This window comes from Lolium perenne, chromosome 4 (genome assembly GCF_019359855.2).
Source record: "Lolium perenne isolate Kyuss_39 chromosome 4, Kyuss_2.0, whole genome shotgun sequence".
In the NCBI taxonomy this organism is placed as follows: Eukaryota; Viridiplantae; Streptophyta; class Magnoliopsida; order Poales; family Poaceae; genus Lolium; species Lolium perenne.
The window spans coordinates 206,525,498-206,544,398 of record NC_067247.2 but is presented as its reverse complement, the minus strand read 5'-3'; the positions used below and the strand labels follow the sequence as shown (position 1 = coordinate 206,544,398).

Sequence of the window (18,901 nt, the reverse complement as noted above, 5' to 3'; positions counted from 1 at the left end):
CCAATCTTGTTGGCCTCCACCTTGGAAGAATCAACTTCAATCCCATTAGCGGAAACCACAAAGCCAAGGAAACCCAATTTGTTTTGAGCAAAGGTGCATTTGGGGAGGTTGGCATAAAGCTTCTCAAGACGCAAGATGCATAAGACCTCTCTCACATGTTGCACATGGTCCTCGAGATTTTTGCTATAAATGAGAATATCATCAAAATAGACAACCACACTCTTGCCAATGAGAGGACGCAAGATGTGATTCATAAGACGCATAAAAGTGGATGGAGCATTGGAAAGACCAAAAGGCATAACGAGCCATTCATAGAGACCAAGCTTGGTCTTGAAGGCCGTTTTCCATTCATCACCAATGGCCATGCGGATTTGGTGGTAGCCACTACGCAAATCGACTTTAGAGAAAATCGTGGCACCACTTAACTCATCAAGCATGTCATCCAAACGCGGAATGGGATGGCGGTATCGGACGGTAATGGCATTGATGGGGCGACAATCCATACACATCCGTTGCGGCTCATCCGGTTTAGGGACAAGAATCTCGGGAACCGCAGAAGGGCTAAGGCTTTCGCGAACATACCCTTTGGCGAGGAGATCTTGTATTTGGCGTTGTATCTCCTTTGTGTCTTCGGGGTTGGTGCGGTAGGCGGCACGGTTTGGAAGCGGAGCGCCGGGTATGAGGTCGATGCGGTGTTCTATGCCTCGAAGTGGTGGAAGTCCATGAGGGAGCTCATCGGGGAAGACGTCTTGAAACTCCTTCAAAAGAGACAACAAAGACGAAGGAATGTTGGTTAAGTTGTTAGTTGCCGACGATGGTCCCTTGCAAATGAGCACATAGTGCAATATGGTGGATGGGTTCTCTTGGACCTCTCTCCACTCACTCTTGGTTGCTAGTAGGACACTCTTTGTCTCGCTCATATATGGCTTGTGGCGCTCACTATCTTTATGGTGGGTCGCTCCCTCTCCTCTCATCTCACTATGGTGGGTGCGGAGTTGTGCCCTCGCTAAAGCCTTCGCATTGTCCGCGATGATTTGGCTAGGAGTCATCGGGCGTAACTCGAATTTCTTGTCCTTGACCTTGAAGGTGTATGCATTGGCGTGTCCATCATGTATAGCCTTCTTGTCAAATTGCCAAGGGCGGCCAAGCAACATGTGGCACACCGTCATGGGCACCACGTCACACTCAATAGTGTCCTCATAAGGTCCAATATTGAAGGTGACGGTGACGGTATGTTGTATCTTGACGTTGCCCTTATCACTCAACCATTGGATATGGTGAGGCTGAGGATGCTTGCGGAGGGTGAGGTTGAGCTTCTCACACAATTTGGTGCTTGCAAGGTTATGGCAACTTCCTCCATCGATGATGACCTTCATCGACTTGCCACCAATACCGGCACGGGTTTGGAAGATGTTGCACCGTTGGTCTTCCATAGCTTGAGGTTGAGTTGTTAGCACCCTTGTGACCACAAGTGAGGGACTTGGGTCATGCTCACATAAGAGAGGGTCTTCTCCACTTTCTTCCTCATAAGCTTCTTCATTGGCCGCGGCGGCTTGCACAAGGGCTTCGTATTCATGTTCACTTAGTGTCTCGATATCACCGTTCTCCATAGTGATCATGACCTTGGTATTCTTACACTCAAACGATTTGTGGCCTTGGGTGCCACACTTGAAACAAGTGACATTAGAGGGTCCCGTAGATGCCTTAGAGGAGGCGGTAGAAGACACCGTTTGCTTCATGCGACTTTGGATAGTCGGTTGCTTGGATGGTGTAGAGGACATGGCGGGCTTGACACTTGGTGAAGGAGTTGATGTAGCGAGCTTGGATGTGAAGTATGACTTGGACTTGGAATATTTGATGTCCTCAATCACTTGGCGCTCGGCCTTCGATGCTTGGTGGACCAACTCAACCATGTTGGAGTATGGTTGGAACTCCACAATCCTCTTGATGGGGTATTTTAGGCCATTGAAGAAGCGAGCAATTGTTTGGCTCTCGGATTCTTGGATGTTGGCTCGCATTGATGTGATCTGAGATCTAGGGATTGGCCCGATCTCGCGATTTGACCCCGAAAACCAAGGGAAGAGGTGGGAGAACGCGAGGAACACGAAGAACACGAAGAACGCCGGTACTCACGCACGCACACCAACCCGATACACCCGATACTTACCCCCGTGGCTCGATGGACCACGCCTATAGAATCACCCGGAAGAGGCACACGGCAGAATTCCTGGTGAGAGATTGGGGTTGGAGAAGAAGAGATTGGTGAGGGAGAGAGAGTAGCTTGTACTAGAATCTCACTCAACAATATCCAAATCAACAACCAGGATGCCTTGATTACAAAGGGATGCTAACCCTAGGGAGACAAAGCTCAAAGTAGTGTTTAAGCTCAATTCAAGTCTAAGGGGTAAAGGAGGGGTCCAGGCTACTTATATAGGCATACAGGGCCAGCAAGGCGAAAAGGTACGCAAGTGGATAACTTAGGCAGTTTGGTGAGTCATTCCCGTTGGATCCGGTTTGGGGCCGGTCAGACCGGGCCTGTGACCGGGTGGTCCGGTCCTGGGGCCGGTCGACCGGGAGCCAACCGGAAACCTCGCAAGTTTCCGTCCGGTTGCTTCCCGGTACGATGCAGGGAAATCCGGTTGGGCGCCCGGTTGACCGGGCCTGGGACCGGATGGTCCGGTTGTGGGGCCGGTCCGACCGGGTCCTGGGCCGGCCAGCATTCCTCTCTTCCTTTGAGTGCTTCGAGCGGCGTCGGGTCCAGCTTCGTGATCATCTTCATGTCCCGCTGCTCCTCTCCTTCCCTTGACCATGGCATGTCCTCCTCTCCGGGGTCTTGATGCGCCTTGTACCTAATGACACATAGCACATCGACATGAGGTAGCATTCCATCCAAAGGGGTACCGAGATCAAGGGTGGTGAGGAGCGAGTTCACCTCATCGTGTAGCGCTTTAACCCGAGCTCGCGTCATCGGTCCACTTGGGGGACTTGTTGGTCTTGGTGTGGAGGTGTCCGAAGGCCACCCCGCATCATCTCCCCCCCCCCATGGGAAAGAGTCGTCCTCGACTCTTGTGCCTCCTCATCTTCATGATATGGCGATAAGTCCGCAACGTTGAACGTGTTGCTCACCAAGTACTTGGAGGTTGGGATGTCGATGACGTAGGCGTGGTTGTTGATGCGTTTGAGGACCTTGAAGGGGCCATCTCCTCTTGGCTTGAGCGTTGAGTTGCGTTCACGAGGGAACCTTTCCTTCCGGAGGTGGATCCAAACAAGGTCGCCTTCTTCAAATATGCGTTCCTTCTTCTTTGCGTTGAGGCGGGTAGCTTGACGGAGCACATGTTCTTGAATGGTATGTCTTGTTTCTTCATGTAGTTTCTTCATGGCGGCGGTGCGCTTGTCGAAGTCCATGTTCGTCCGCTCATGAAGGGGAAGTGGTAGTATGTCGAGTGCCGTGGGAGGCTCGAAACCGTAGACGACCATGAAGGGACTCCTTGATGTTGTCGAGTGCTTGGCGCGGTTGTAGGCGAACTCCGCGTGTGGGAGGCACTCCTCCCACGACTTCAAGTTTTTCTTCACTAGGATGCGTAGGAGAGTGGAGAGGCTTCGATTGACCACTTCCGTTTGTCCGTCCGTTTGCGGGTGCGAGGATGATGAGAACAAGAGCTTCACTCCAAACTTTGCCATGAGCGACTTCCAAAGATAGCTCATGAACTTGACGTCTCGATCCGACACAATGCTTGCCGGTATTCCGTGTAGGCGAACAATTTCCCTGAAAAACAATGAAGCAATGTGTGAAGCATCGTCGCTCTTATGGCAAGGTATGAAATGAGCCATCTTAGAGAATCTATCCACTACCTCAAATATGGAATCATGACCATGCTTAGTGCGAGGCAATCCAAGGATGAAATCCATGCTAATATCCGACCAAGGAGCATGAGGAATAGGCAATGGTGTATAAAAGCCATAAGGGTTGGAGGTAGACTTAGCTTGTAAGCAAGTTGTGCACCGGCGGCAAAGGCGTTCCACGTCGCGGTACATTCTTGGCCAATAGTAGTGGGTTGAGAGCATGGCATATGTCTTCTCTCGTCCAAAGTGTCCCATAAGACCACCTCCATGTGACTCTTGCTAAAGCAACTTTCGAAGAGAAGACTCGGGTATGCAAATCTTGTTAGCTTTAAACAAGTAACCATCATGCAAATAGAAATCATCCACTCCTCGTTCAACGGAGAACTTCTCAAATATCGGTTCAAAGAAAGAATCGGAAGGATAGAGTTCTTTGATCTCTTCAAGTCCCAAAACATGAAAATCCAAGCGAGTAAGTAAAAGGGTGTTTTTGCGGGAAAGAGCATCCGCCACAACATTGTCCTTGCCCTTCTTGTATTTGATTACATATGGGAAGGACTCAATGAACTCGACCCATTTTGCGTGTCGTTTGTTCAAGTTGTGTTGGCTTTTCAAATATTTCAAGGACTCATGGTCGGAATGAATGATAAACTCTTTTGGCCAAAGGTAGTGTTGCCAAACTTCAAGAACACGAACCATAGCATAGAGCTCCTTGTCATAAATAGGATAGTTGAGGCGTGCGCCATCCAACTTCTCACTATAATATGCCACGGGTTTGCCCTCTTGCATAAGAACGCCACCAATACCTAGTCCACTTGCATCACACTCAATCTCAAAAGTTTTTGCAAAATTTGGAAGGACAAGAAGGGGAGCTTCGGTAAGGCGCTTCTTCAACTCATCAAAAGCATTTTGTTGGGCCTTGCCCCAAACAAACGGAACATTCTTCTTGGTAAGTTCATTCAAAGGGCAAGAAATGGTGCTAAAATCTTTCACAAAGCGACGGTAGAAACCGGCAAGTCCATGAAAACTTCGGACTTGACCAACATTTGTAGGAGTAGGCCAATTGTGGATGGCCTCCACCTTGGAAGAATCAACTTCAATCCCATTAGCGGAAACCACAAAGCCAAGGAAAACCAATTTGTTTTGAGCAAATGTGCATTTAGGGAGGTTGGCATAAAGCTTCTCAAGACGCAAGATGCATAAGACCTCTCTCACATGTTGCACATGGTCCTCGAGATTTTTGCTACAAATGAGAATATCATCAAAATAGACAACCACGCTCTTGCCAATGAGAGGACACAAGATGTAATTCATAAGACGCATGAAAGTGGATGGAGCATTGGAGAGACCAAAAGGCATAACGAGCCATTCATAGAGACCAAGCTTGGTCTTGAATGCCGTTTTCCATTCATCACCAATGGCCATGCGGATTTGGTGGTAGCCACTACGCAAATCGACTTTAGAGAAAATTGTGGCACCACTTAACTCATCAAGCATGTCATCTAAACGCGGAATGGGATGGCGGTAACGAACGGTAATGGCATTGATGGGGCGACAATCCATACACATTCGTTGCGTCTCATCCGGTTTAGGCACAAGAATCACGGGAACCGCACAAGGGCTAAGGCTTTCGCGGACGTACCCTTTGGCGAGGAGATCTTGTATTTTTCGTTGGATCTCCTTTGTGTCTTCGGGGTTGGTGCGGTAGGCGGCGCGGTTTGGGAGCGGAGCGCCGGGTATGAGGTCGATGCGGTGTTCTATGCCTCGAAGTGGTGGAAGTCCATGAGGGAGCTCGTCGGGGAAGACGTCTTGAAACTCCTTCAAAAGAGACAACAAAGACGAAGGAATGTTGGTTAAGTCGTTAGTCGCCGACGATGGTCCCTTGCAAATGAGCACGTAGTGCAATATGGTGGATGGGTTCTCTTGGACCTCTCTCCACTCACTTTTGGTGGCTAGAAGGACACTCTTTGTCTCGCTCATATATGGCTTGTGGCGCTCACTATCTTTTTGGTGTGTCGCTCCCTCTCCTCTCATCTCACTATGGTGGGTGCGGAGTTGAGCCCTCGCTAAAGCCTTCGCATTATCCGCGATGATTTGGCTAGGAGTCATCGGGCGCAACTCGAACTTCTTGTCCTTGACCATGAAGGTGTATGCATTGGAGTGTCCATCATGTATAGCCTTCTAGTCAAATTGCCACGGACGGCCAAGCAACATGTGGCACACCGTCATGGGTACCACGTCACACTCAATAGTGTCCTCATAAGGTCCAATCTTGAAGGTGACGGTGACGGTATGTTGTATCTAGACGTTGCCCTTGTCACTCAACCATTGGATATGGTAAGGGTGAGGATGCTTGCGAAGAGTGAGGTTGAGCTTCTCACACAACTCGGTGCTTGCAAGGTTATGGCAACTTCCACCATCGATGATGACCTTGATCGACTTGCCACCAATACCGGCACGAGTTTGGAAGATGTTGCACCGTTGGTCTTCCATAGCTTGAGGTTGAGTTGTTAGCACCCTTGTGACCACAAGTGATGATACGGGGTGGCCTTCGGACACCACCGCCTCAAGACCGACAAGCCCTTCTCGTGGTCCAATGACACGAGCTCGAGCCCAAGCCCTACAACAAGAGGTGAATTCGCTCCTCTCCAAGCCAACACCCTATGTTCAATCAGGTACATCAACCAAGACGCAAGCCATGGAGATCAAGCCAATGGAGAGAGAGCTGGAAATGATGAAGATGGAGCTACAGCGCCCAGGCCGGAACTTCCGCCCCCCAGGACCGGAACTTCCGGCCAGATGCCCTCAAGATGCCTTCCAGCGCCCAGGAAAAAGGATCCAGCCGGAACTTCCGCCCCAGAGGACCGGAACTTCCGCCCAGCGGAACTTCCGCCAAAGTTCCGCCCAAGTTCCGAAAGTCCGCGAAAATCATACTGGATGTTACTGCGGGACTATGGCGGAATTCCGGAACAAGGCCGGAACTTGGCCGGAACTTCCGCCCCAACCGGAACTTCCGGCCCGCCAGACCGAAACTTTCGCCCCTGACCGGAACTTCCGCCCAAGATGACCGGAACTTCCGCCCCATCGAACTTCAGCAAGACAGCACTTTTCAGCGTGTAACTTATCCCTTCGCCCCCACCTATAAATAGCCTTGTTGGCTCAGATCTGAGATTAGACTTGATGTAAGAGAAAACATGAGCTATGCTCCTTCCTGCGGGAAACCCTTCTAGATCTACGAATCTACGAAGTTATCTACTCTTCTAGGCGGTTGATGTGGGGACCCCGGACTAGCTGTCCAAAATCCCTGTTATGTATACAGTTCACGATCCCATGATCAGTGCGCCGTGAACACATAACCGAACTGATATCAAATTACACCATCCATTACAAAGCGGAATAAGAAAATTACAACATGGTCACATGACCAATACTTACATAATAGCCTCGAAGGGCCTAACTAAACATCAGAGTAGCAACATCACTTCAAAGTCAGCACCCAAGTCATCTCGCCATAACCCTACAGTAAATCGATCGGGAAGACGTTCCTAGCTCGCATAGACGTCGCCAACTCCTTCTTCATCTGTCGAACTCCTTCAAGTCTGGCCAAGTAAATAGCCAGGGACAAAGCCGTGAGTACATTTGGAATTGTACTCGCAAACCATTTACAAAGAAATATATCAAGGAGAACAAGGTACCGAGGACTAACTAGGAGATCAAGAGGGAATGACCACTTATATAACAAGAATATGTTATGTAGAAGAGAAGAAGTGTTTTAGTGGAGTTAGCATCTCAACTTCATGGGTGAAGGAGATGAGAGAACATATCTAAGACCTCACTACTAGACTTAATTTAGGAAGATCTTTCACGACATAAACGCTTAGGAAGGGTAGACCCAATTTTTATCAATTCCTTTCCGACCACCTCATTGTGGTCATCAACCATTTTACCAGTACTCCAAGTACTCCAACACAAAACCCGTTTCTTTCCTTTGTCAAACATTTTCACAAACAAAACACATCAGGCTAAGCAACAGCCAATCCAACCGTCCATGACCGCGGACGCGGCTATTCGAATAGATTTAACTCTGCAGAGTTTGCGCACTTTCCCCACAAGAACCGATAAATCCGCCGGGATCATCCCCGGATCGTCATACGAAAGTATGCGAGACTCGGATAATCGGTCATAGTCTTTCGCCTGTCTCCCTTAACATGAGCCCCTCCCTGTGGGCTTAACCCTTCTCGGCACCCCGGCAGCATACCTCCTTTTTGAGCGTATCTCCGGCGCCACGACAGAAGACCCTCAGTAATCGTCCGGCTGCAAGTTAATGCAGTGTATTGCCTCCTTCAGAGCGCAACCCGGTGTCAGAGGTCATCGTGACCCTCCTAGAGAGTGGTGAAGGTATCTCATGTCAAAATCAACAAACTACGGACTAAGCCCGTGCCCACTTTGGATATTGTGGTTGCGCTAGTTAATTGTCATGGGTGAGTACTTAGGCGCCAAAGTTTTCATAAAACCCAACCTTTTTCACATCCTCATCATTTTTACCAAATCCTTTCCTTTCATAAACCCTCACTTGGGGAAAACATCATGCCCAAGGTTTTATCAAACACTTTTACAACAAGGTAAAACCTTGAGGGTTTTCCCAACCTAAAGTTTATGTGTGAACTAAGAAGTATAATAGCCCAAAAGTTGCCATTATACCATGAAGGGTGAGCATAAATGGAGATAATCAAAAGAGGAGCAATTTTAATGAGGTTAACCCATATCTTTACTAGAATTAGAGGTGTCAAAAGGCGATGAACGTAATTCGCATACTTAGAGTAGGTATGCAAAGTAACAAGGAGAACCTTACATACTTGGTGGCAAGTATGTAAAGAAACAAAGTAATCGAAAACCCAAGGAACTCAAGGAGCCAAGAGACCAAAGGATGGCAAGATCTCAATCAAGAACATAGAGAACGATGGATCAAAGTAAATGGCTTGCCTTGGCTTATTTGTCCCTGTACTTCTTCAACTCTATCAATATAAGAATCCCAACAATATAAATAAAATCCTTGTCCAATTCCACTTCTTCTTCTTCTCCGGAATTGTTCGCACCTAGCGCCGGAAAATATAAAAGGAACACAATCAATCACATTGCATCAACAAGACAACATTCAACAATCAACAACTAACCATGCAGCCAAGGTATAACATACTAAGGACCTATAGATACCACAAAACAACTTTAAGATTTTTAATTTAGAAAACCCCATTTATTTACCTAGTAAAGGTATGAGAGTGCCACGACTTAGCAATTGCCTCTCTAGGTACCACCATGGAACAAGCTAAGTACCCCCTGGTATATAACATCATAAAGAGGACAAGAGCATTAGTTTGACATCAAATACAGTCACAAAACGTTTTCAAACATTTTTGGAAAAGTAGAAAACAGTTTTCCTAATTTAATTTGCTCACTTAACACTATACAAAAATAGGAAGCAAACCATATACCACGTCATTTGAAAACTTAAGCAAAACAAAAGAGCTAAAGTTAGGTTGCAGAGGTTTTGTTTTGCAAGCATAAAACAAAGGTTGCCCACCTCTACTAAAAAGAGTTGGTCAAGGGTTTTAAATAAACCGAAAAGTTTTGCTTCAACAATGCATGCCGCACATAAACATCACTAACAGCAACAAATATGTATGAACAGAGACTAATAATATTTTTCCTAGATAGCCAGTACTAATACAAGACTAACCCAATTGGAATCACCCAAAAATACTAAACCTACAATTTTAGGAATTTGTTTGAATCTGACTGTACAGAAAACAAGATCTGTAAGCCATAAATCGTAGAAAAATCCTAAAAATATGAGGCCACAGGCATTTGAAAGGTAATTAAACAGAGATGCATACACAATTGGATTTGGGTTCAAATTGTTTCTGAAACTCTCACAAATGGATTTACAAGTTTACTGCATGTTTGTACCATTTTCTTTCTCTCTGGATTTACACAACAGATAAATGTTTGAAACTTGTTTGAGATGATTAAGAAAACATTCAGTAATCCTACCGAATTGGAATCACACAATTAGGTTTAAAAATGGATTTTTGATGATTTAAAAGCTAACAGCCATGTCTGCAGAACACACAGAACAAGTTTAATTCACCAAAAATCGCACACAACTCATAAAAATATGAAGTAAGCTGCATCTGAAAGGTATTGAATAGGTGGTTCTTACCCAACTTGTTTCACTCCAAAATTCGTTTCCAAGCTCCTGGTTTAATTCGACAAAGCCAGATCTCACCAGATCTTGATATGTGAACCATTTCAGTTTCAGGAGGTCAATCGAAGTGAAACCACAGCCAAAATGAAGGTATTGAAGAGGGCTTTCACCTACAGTTGAGTTTGCTCAAAAAGGTTTCGTAAAACGGAGAAAATCTAACAAACAGTGAATCTGCATGTTTACAGAACTTTATTTACCACGGACAATCTGTAACGAATTTGAGGATGAGGCCAACCCCAAGTCGTAGATATTTTCCGTATCTATCTGCGGAACTTTGAATCACTCGATTTGGATCTGCGCACGAGATTTGGTGGATTTTACAAGTTCGTACCAGAATCTGAAATAGCAAGATAGCAGAAATTACTGCAAGGATTTGGACGAATTTTGCTCAAGAACTTCAGATCTGAGGATAGCTCAAGTTTCTCCATGCTTGGATCAACATGCACCTGCATCAAGATCCCATCTTAGCAATGGAGGAAGAGGAAGAGGAGAGAAAACCATCTAGGGTTGGGGAGAAGAAGGAGAGGGATGCTCTCATGGTGAGGATGAGCTTGATGGAGGAGGAGAGCTTCATCTTGGTGGCTTTCCATGGCCATGGCCGGCCATGGAAGCTAGGGGGAGCAATATTTCGTGGGAGAAGGAGGGGAGGGAGTGGGTAAGGCAGGGGAATGAGTGGAGAGTGGAGAAAAATGAGAAGAAAAAGAGGAAGGGGTGGCCGGCCAAGTGCTTTTATAGAGGGAGAGAGTGGTGGCTGCCTCCTTTTTGATTGGCTAGGATGGGTGGCTGCCCATTTATTGATTGGGGTAGTTGGGAGGCAAGGCTTGTGGAGGAAGGAAAAGAAGAGGGAGGGCTGGCCGAATTTTATTGCCATGGCCGGCTCCTTCTTGACAACCACAAGTGAACAAACAAAGTACAATGCCACTTCATGAATGTCGACCAAGGTTGAGTATTTGAGGGGTTAGCTAAAAATGGTTTGATGATGTATTAAAATTTGGGAGAGAGGTGATAATAAACATTGGTGGCAATGTTGGAGAATAAAGTACTTTGAGCAAATTATCAAATTGGCCAAGAGATGATGGTGGTGATGGTGGTTGAGACAATGGTAGAGCAAGATTAAGAGAGATGGTGAGTGATGTAACCATATACTCACAATGAAGAATATGGGGACTTAAATCATGAATTCATGAGGTCAAGGTAATGATGGAAAAGAATATAAATTGCTCTACAAATGAGAGGTCAATAGGGAGTGAGTTGAAAGTATCAATTGGTCATCCATTTGATCCAGAATTGGAGGATGGAGGGGATACAATGTGGTGGATCAGAGTTGTGCATAAGATGTGCAAGAATTGCCATTTGAAATAGAACTCATTTGAAAAGTATTTGAACCACCTCAATTGTCTAGGGACAATTGGGAATGAACTCAAGAGGAATGAAGTTTTGAAAGTGTTGAGATAAAACTAGTTGGAATATAGGAGTTCAAAATATTCTACTTACTTCCTCAAGTAAGGTAGAGTTTTTCTCAAATGTAAAATAAGCAAGAGGAAAACAAGGAATGGTATAAGTACCATAAACAAGCATTTTGTTAAAATGTAGGAAAGATAGAAAATAATGTTTTAGAAATCAGTAATTGGTAGAAATGGGATGAAAAACAAAACCCATTTCAGTTTCTTGTTTTCTTTGAAGAAATATCTTGAAAAGGTTTAATAAAACTAGAAGTAGTTTTGTGATCAAAACTAGAGAAGAAAACAGTAGGGTTTTGAGAAAAAGAACTAATTTAGGGAGAAGTGTTCTCAAGGGTAGATGATGGCTACAAAATGTACCCATCATTCCCACTCTTGGTTTTGTGAAGATTAAACTTGAATAAAATCAAGAGGTAAAAGTGAAGGAAGTGATCTAGAGTTGAAACAAAGGATAGAGTGCAAGGTCAAGTGAATTAAAAGAGTTGCAAGGGTAGACTGAGACATGCAAGACGTGGAGATTGAAGAGGGTATTGCACAGATGAGATCCATGCAGTGAGGTCATCAAAAACAGTTGTGGGTGCTTAGAGATCAATTGCCAAAGTCTGGACATTTTAAGCCTGTCAACACAGATGGTCGACATGGCCTCAAAACCAACAAGGATGAGTGGGTATAAGAGAGGGATGTAGCTAGGGGTAGATGATCCCAAGTTTTGTTTTAAGGATGATTGAGCTAGATTGACACAAAGAGAAATATCAACATGGCACACTCATGTTGCCATCAGGAGAGAGGTTTGGTGTAGTAAGAAGGAAAACATTTATTCCTAAGCCACACATGTGTTTTATTTGGTGAATTGCTTGTTTAACCACTAGGGGTGTTGTTCTATGAGGTAGCCCAAGACAAAACTCAACAAGCAAATCAAGACAATTCATCTACCAACAGATCAAGGCAATTCACCATAACAAACAGATCAAGGCAATTCATCTTAATTAGTCTAAAGAAAAAGTTTTTGTTCCCCCCCTAATTTTTGCATTATGGACAAATAATTCAAGGTTGCAAAAGTTGGGGTGTTACAGATCTTCCACCCTTAAAATAATCTCGTCCCGAGATTACTGAGCGCAGAACTAGAGGGGTTGTAAAGTTTGGCTAAAGTTAGACTCCATTCTTCTGTAGATGTGTCATTGTTGAGAAGGTCGCAACTTCAGCTTCTGGGAGACATGATAGATTTCTTCCGAGGGCAAGCTTCTTGAAGGGTTGACTACTCCATGCAGGTGTTGGATCTGTAGCTTCTTCTCGATCCTGGCGGAGGTTCAAGACTGTGGGAGGGTTAGTGCACCCAATGGTGCTTGAGCAGGGTTGAAAATTTTTTTAGAGTCAGCTTAATATTTTAGTGGAAGACTTCCACCCTTAAAATTGTTCACCGGGTTTTTGAAAACTCTGAGCTTCGGCCACGGAGTCTTGTTGGGCGCTTTTTGAAGAGGTCTTCGGTCTCTTGTCTTGAGTTGAAGCATCTTCAGAGGGCTTTGTGTAGTCCACAGCTTCAAGGGGGGGGGGGGGGGGGTTATGCATCCCAACAAGTTCCCAACGGTGTTTTTAGAAAGGTTGAAAATGTTAGGGTTAGCTCCATTTCTTAGTGGAAGACGAAGTCTTCCACCCTTAAGATTTTTCATCGGGCTTTCAAAAAAAAACTCTGAGCTTCTGCCTTGTAGTTCTGTCTGGGGCTTCGGAAGAAGTCGTCGGTCTTCCTTGTTCAGCTGAAGAATCTTCGGGGGCGACGTGCAGACCACCACTTCAAGAGGCACTCACGGTGTAAACTGAACCATATGGGACGCGCGGCGAGTTGGAAAGTTGAAGAAACGCCTGGTTGGTACCCATCTGAAGCAGCAACATGGGTCGTCGAAGACAATCTTCAGCTTGAGGGTCAGTGCTGATTTCAGTAACAACTAAGAAGTTAGCGGGTAAACTACGCCTAAAGTCTTGAGTCTTGGAGTATCTTCAGAAGCTTCATTTGATGAGGACCAGATGAACCATGTGGTGTATCTCGGCTTTGACGCTATTGTTCTCTCAACTTGTTAGACGGTGTGTTCGAGGGTAGTTTCAAAAAGATATCCTCGCGGTTAGCGCGAGTATACTCCAAGGTTAGACCAAGTTAGCATGTCTTCTCGTAGAGGTGCAGTCACTCTTGAAGGTAGGGCTTCTTCTTTCTTGTCGTAGTGGAGATGCTCCAGCTGATCTTGAAGGAAGTCAGCGTAGATAGGGGTCGGGTTAGTTTTCGTGATGGTTGAAAAACAACTTCCAACGGGTTTAGAGTTAGAGTCTTTCGTTAGTCTACCCAATTTAACTAATAGTTAGCAAAACATCGGCGAGGCAAACTTTAATCCTATCATTGCATGTGACACCCATACAACCATAACCAGAGACACAATACCACTAACAGAGGCTACTGGTATTTTTCCTAGATGCACAGTAACAAAACAAGATCAACACAATTGGAATCATTCAAAAATATTTATTTTTCAATTTTTGAGACTCAAAATACTAACCAGAAACAGTGATGAAGTTTTATTTATTAAAAATCGCACAAAAATCCTAAAAATACAAGGTCAGTGGCGTCTGAAAGATAATTTCATACTGGTTCTAGTGCAATTGGAATCACATCAATCGGAGCTACCAAACTATTTTTATTAGCAAAACAGTACACTGGCAGATTTCCATTTTTAATTTCTGTTTCACAAATTTTCAAACAATAAAAAAGGGCGGAAACGTCTAAACAGCAAGACATACATGCACACAGCAAACAGATACAAACATTCAAGGCAGCACACTAGGGAACCACAAGCAATCATCACACCAGACATGGTACTCTAAGTACCCAGAAATTCCTAATGCGCGGGGTAGCTCAATCAAAGTGATTGAGTTTGTCCTATCCATCCTATAGGTTTGGGGCTGGTCGCATATGTTGACGTCTTCATAACATTAGTATCAGCTTCAACTTGGATCCTTGTAGCAGTGGGTGGTGACGCAGGCCTGATGTTGAATCCTCGATGTTGAAGTGGAGGCGAAAACTGTGCAGTCTTCTGTTGTAAGCATCTCGGCGACGTGAGGTCTTCAGAGGGGTAGTTGTTGAGGTGCTCCCGAAGTCGATATCTTCTCGTGGCTGGCCTAAAAATTACTAGTCGAGAAACTGAGGACTTGATCCCTGACGACTACAAAAAGTGCAATCCCATGGAGGAACAAGGTCGGATCTTTGACATACTTTGGTGAAAACCAAATACATGATGTTATCATCCCTACATGAGCACGACTAAGTCGGCATCCAACCTTCAATAGCTGCTGTTGGAGATACGTGAGACTTCATAAAAGGTTGATCCATCTTTGAGTTTGAGTCTCCGGTCTGAGTTGGGGACATCGTCCAACCATGTGGGTTTGAAGTGGATGAGACAATAGAGTAAGAATTTTCAAACATTTTAATAAAGCGGAGAGATAAGAATTTAGAAGTTTTGAAGAAATAAGAGGAGTAGAAGCTATGCTTCCTACTAAAGAAATAATTTGTTTCGTAAATAGTTTTTCCCAATTACTTGTCTCCTAACTAACGTCCATGCTAACTAAGGTCTCCTACAAAGGATAGCTCGATACCACTCTGTGGGGACCCCGGACTAGCTGTCCAAAATCCCTGTTATGTATACAGTTCACGATCCCATGATCAGTGCGCCGTGAACACATAACCGAACTGATATCAAATTACACCATCCATTACAAAGCGGAATAAGAAAATTACAACATGGTCACATGACCAATACTTACATAATAGCCTCGAAGGGCCTAACTAAACATCAGAGTAGCAACATCACTTCAGCAGCGCAGTACCCAAGTCATCTGCCATAACCCTACAGGCAACTGACTGGGAAGACGTTCCTAGCTCGCATAGATGTCGCCAACTCCTTCTTCATCTGTCGAACTCCTTCAAGTCTGGCCAAGTAAATAGCCAGGGACAAAGCCGTGAGTACATTTGGAATTGTACTCGCAAACCATTTACAAAGAAATATATCAAGGAGAACAAGGTACCGAGGACTAACTAGGAGATCAAGAGGGAATGACCTCTTATATAACAAGAATATGTTATGTAGAAGAGAAGAAGTGTTTTAGTGGAGTTAGCATCTCAACTTCATGGGTGAAGGAGATGAGAGAACATATCTAAGACCTCACTACTAGACTTAATTTAGGAAGATCTTTCACGACATAAACGCTTAGGAAGGGTAGACCCAATTTTTATCAATTCCTTTCCGACCACCTCATTGTGGTCATCAACCATTTTACCAGTACTCCAAGTACTCCAACACAAAACCCGTTTCTTTCCTTTGTCAAACATTTTCACAAACAAAACACATCAGGCTAAGCAACAGCCAATCCAACCGTCCATGACCGCGGACGCGGCTATTCGAATAGATTTAACTCTGCAGAGTTTGCGCACTTTCCCCACAAGAACCGATAAATCCGCCGGGATCATCCCCGGATCGTCATACGAAAGTATGCGAGACTCGGATAATCGGTCATAGTCTTTCGCCTGTCTCCCTTAACATGAGCCCCTCCCTGCGGGCTTAACCCTTCTCGGCACCCCTAAGAAGCATACCTCCTTTTTGAGCGTATCTCCGGCGCCACGACAGAAGACCCTCAGTAATCGTCCGGCTGCAAGTTAATGCAGTGTATTGCCTCCTTCAGAGCGCAACCCGGTGTCAGAGGTCATCGTGACCCTCCTAGAGAGTGGTGAAGGTATCTCATGTCAAAATCAACAAACTACGGACTAAGCCCGTGCCCACTTTGGATATTGTGGTTGCGCTAGTTAATTGTCATGGGTGAGTACTTAGGCGCCAAAGTTTTCATAAAACCCAACCTTTTTCACATCCTCATCATTTTTACCAAATCCTTTCCTTTCATAAACCCTCACTTGGGGAAAACATCATGCCCAAGGTTTTATCAAAAACTTTTACAACAAGGTAAAACCTTGAGGGTTTTCCCAACCTAAAGTTTATGTGTGAACTAAGAAGTATAATAGCCCAAAAGTTGCCATTATACCATGAAGGGTGAGCATAAATGGAGATAATCAAAAGAGGAGCAATTTTAATGAGGTTAACCCATATCTTTACTAGAATTAGAGGTGTCAAAAGGCGATGAACGTAATTCGCATACTTAGAGTAGGTATGCAAAGTAACAAGGAGAACCTTACATACTTGGTGGCAAGTATGTAAAGAAACAAAGTAATCGAAAACCCAAGGAACTCAAGGAGCCAAGAGACCAAAGGATGGCAAGATCTCAATCAAGAACATAGAGAACGATGGATCAAAGTAAATGGCTTGCCTTGGCTTATTTGTCCCTGTACTTCTTCAACTCTATCAATATAAGAATCCCAACAATATAAATAAAATCCTTGTCCAATTCCACTTCTTCTTCTTCTCCGGAATTGTTCGCACCTAGCGCCGGAAAATATAAAAGGAACACAATCAATCACATTGCATCAACAAGACAACATTCAACAATCAACAACTAACCATGCAGCCAAGGTATAACATACTAAGGACCTATAGATACCACAAAACAACTTTAAGATTTTTAATTTAGAAAACCCCATTTATTTACCTAGTAAAGGTATGAGAGTGCCACGACTTAGCAATTGCCTCTCTAGGTACCACCATGGAACAAGCTAAGTACCCCCTGGTATATAACATCATAAAGAGGACAAGAGCATTAGTTTGACATCAAATACAGTCACAAAACATTTTCAAACATTTTTGGAAAAGTAGAAAACAGTTTTCCTAATTTAATTTGCTCACTTAACACTATACAAAAATAGGAAGCAAACCATATACCACGTCATTTGAAAACTTAAGCAAAACAAAAGAGCTAAAATTAGGTTGCAGAGGTTTTGTTTTGCAAGCATAAAACAAAGGTTGCCCACCTCTACTAAAAAGAGTTGGTCAAGGGTTTTAAATAAACCGAAAAGTTTTGCTTCAACAATGCATGCCACACATAAACATCACTAACAGCAACAAATATGTATGAACAGAGACTAATAATATTTTTCCTAGATAGCCAGTACTAATACAAGACTAACCCAATTGGAATCACCCAAAAATACTAAACCTACAATTTTAGGAATTTGTTTGAATCTGACTGTACAGAAAACAAGATCTGTAAGCCATAAATCGTAAAAAAATCCTAAAAATATGAGGCCACAGGCATTTGAAAGGTAATTTAACAGAGATGCATACACAATTGGATTTGGGTTCAAATTGTTTCTGAAACTCTCACAAATGGATTTACAAATTTACTGCATGTCTGTACCATTTTCTTTCTCTCTGGATTTACACAACAGATAAATGTTTGAAACTTGTTTGAGATGATTAAGAAAACATTCAGTAATCCTACCGAATTGGAATCACACAATTAGGTTTAAAAATGGATTTTTGATGATTTAAAAGCTAACAGCCATGTCTGCAGAACACACAGAACAAGTTTAATTCACCAAAAATCGTACACAACTCATAAAAATATGAAGTAAGCTGCATCTGAAAGGTATTGAATAGATGGTTCTTACCCAACTTGTTTCACTCCAAAACTCGTTTCCAACCTCCTGGTTTAATTCGACAAAGCCAGATCTGACCAGATCTTGATATGTGAACCATTTCAGTTTCAGGAGGTCAATCGAAGTGAAACCACCGCCAAAATGAAGGTATTGAAGAGGGCTTTCACGTACAGTTGAGTTTGCTCAAAAAGGTTTCGTAAAACGGAGAAAATCTAACAAACAGTGAATCTTCATGTTTACAGAACTTTATTTACCACGGACAATCCGTAACGAATTTGAGGATGAGACCAACGCCAAGTTGTAGATATTTTCTGTATCTATCTGCGGAACTTTGAATCACTCGATTTGGATCTGCGCACGAGATTTGGTGGATTTTACAAGTTCGTACCAGAATCTGAAACAGCAAGATAGCAGAAATTACTGCAAGGATTTGGACGAACTTTGCTCAAGAACTTCAGATCTGAGGATAGCTCAAGCTTCTCCATGCTTGGACCAACATGCACCTGCATCAAGATCCCATCTTAGCAATGGAGGAAGAGGAAGAGGAGAGAAAACCATCTAGGGTTGGGGAGAAGAAGGAGAGGGATGCTCTCATGGTGAGGATGAGCTTGATGGAGGAGGAGAGCTTCATCTTGGTGGCTTTCCATGGCCATGGCCGGCCATGGAAGCTAGGGGGAGCAATATTTCGTGGGAGAAGGCGGGGAGGGAGTGGGTAAGGCAGGGGAATGAGTGGAGAGTGGAGAAAAATGAGAAGAAAAA

General features: G+C 44.3%; 2 long non-coding RNA genes across 2 annotated transcripts; both read right to left on the bottom strand.

Moving 5' to 3' along the window:
- Positions 1-7,372: 7,372 nt before the first annotated feature.
- Positions 7,373-10,210, bottom strand: LOC127295094 (uncharacterized). The gene is made up of 4 exons (XR_007847523.2): positions 10,061-10,210; positions 9,103-9,177; positions 8,824-8,936; positions 7,373-7,439 (listed from the first exon to the last, which is right to left on the bottom strand). It is a non-coding gene; the product is annotated as an uncharacterized lncRNA (long non-coding RNA).
- Positions 10,211-15,204: 4,994 nt separating this feature from the next.
- On the bottom strand, positions 15,205-18,303 carry LOC139838808 (uncharacterized). The gene is made up of 4 exons (XR_011756677.1): positions 18,155-18,303; positions 17,197-17,271; positions 16,918-17,030; positions 15,205-15,531 (listed from the first exon to the last, which is right to left on the bottom strand). It is a non-coding gene; the product is annotated as an uncharacterized lncRNA (long non-coding RNA).
- Between the last annotated feature and the right edge of the window lie 598 nt (positions 18,304-18,901).